Here is a 1,081-nt window from a genome sequence, read left to right as displayed (position 1 = left end):
TGAGCCCAACAAACTGTTTTCAGGACACCACAGTCCCAACAAAACCGGTTGTTTTTCCTGTAGTATGGTGACTTGCTGCTCCAAGTTTTTATTATGGGTGTCAAGGGTGTCGCAGTTAAATTCAATGCCATCTCAACTGATAATGAAACTAAACCTCAAACCTTCACCACCTTCAGAATAACAAACCAAATACCAGAGCAAAGATTGCAGCACTGGAGAATGTTGCAATCCTTACTCAGTATTGCTCAATGGTATTTTTGTTTTTGAATACAGTGGCTTATTTTCCCTTTTCCTCCCCAAAATCTGTTTGCACACTTGGTTTTAGGAATTCATGGACAAAAACCAACTAGTGATTGTAGTCTTGATGCTTGTAAATAGTCACTTTACCCAGTTTTATTCAGTTTTCATGTATCAAACCAATACATTATATCAGCCTTTTTAAAACAAGTGATGGATTAATGCCAAATACCCTGACAGATATTCATTTAAATACTCTTTAAAACCAAAGAGCACTCAATGTCAATAAGCATTTCATATGATCCTCCCACTAGTGATGGTTATTTGCAATGTTATTTTGTGACAGTTAACCTATGAGCTCCCATTTAGGCTGTAAGGTTTCTGACTGTAAGTGCTTCTTTGTTTGTAGGGTGAGTGGGTTTTCGCTGCTTTTTTAGAAAACCAGAGAAGGCAAGCACACGTCCTTAAGTGAATCACTGCTGTACCTGCACCTTTCTGAAATGTCTTTGAGGTAGTCTAAAGATCTATAGTGGGGCGCCTTGACCTCTGAACTCCTTGTAGAAAGGAGAGGATGAACAAAGAACAGAAATGGCAGTGATATGATCAATTTACTGTAATTAAATGTACTGTAATTGAAGTTATTTGACTAGAAACTTGACTTTAAGGTGCTACAAATACTGTTCTAGAGCACAAAATGACCAATACACAAAGCAGGCTGTTAGTATTACAATAGTGACATGTTTATTTGCGGTGTTGGCCCTATGCTATAGCACATTGGTGTATGTTTGAGGATGTTTGCATTTACTTCAGATGAGATGGATTTTAGCCCTATCTATAGTCTTGT

Source organism: Morone saxatilis, unplaced genomic scaffold, assembly GCF_004916995.1.
Source record: "Morone saxatilis isolate NCDOM2014 unplaced genomic scaffold, NCSU_SB_2.0 Contig20, whole genome shotgun sequence".
Lineage (NCBI taxonomy): Eukaryota > Metazoa > Chordata > Actinopteri > Moronidae > Morone > Morone saxatilis.
Note: the sequence above shows the minus strand (reverse complement) of the source record.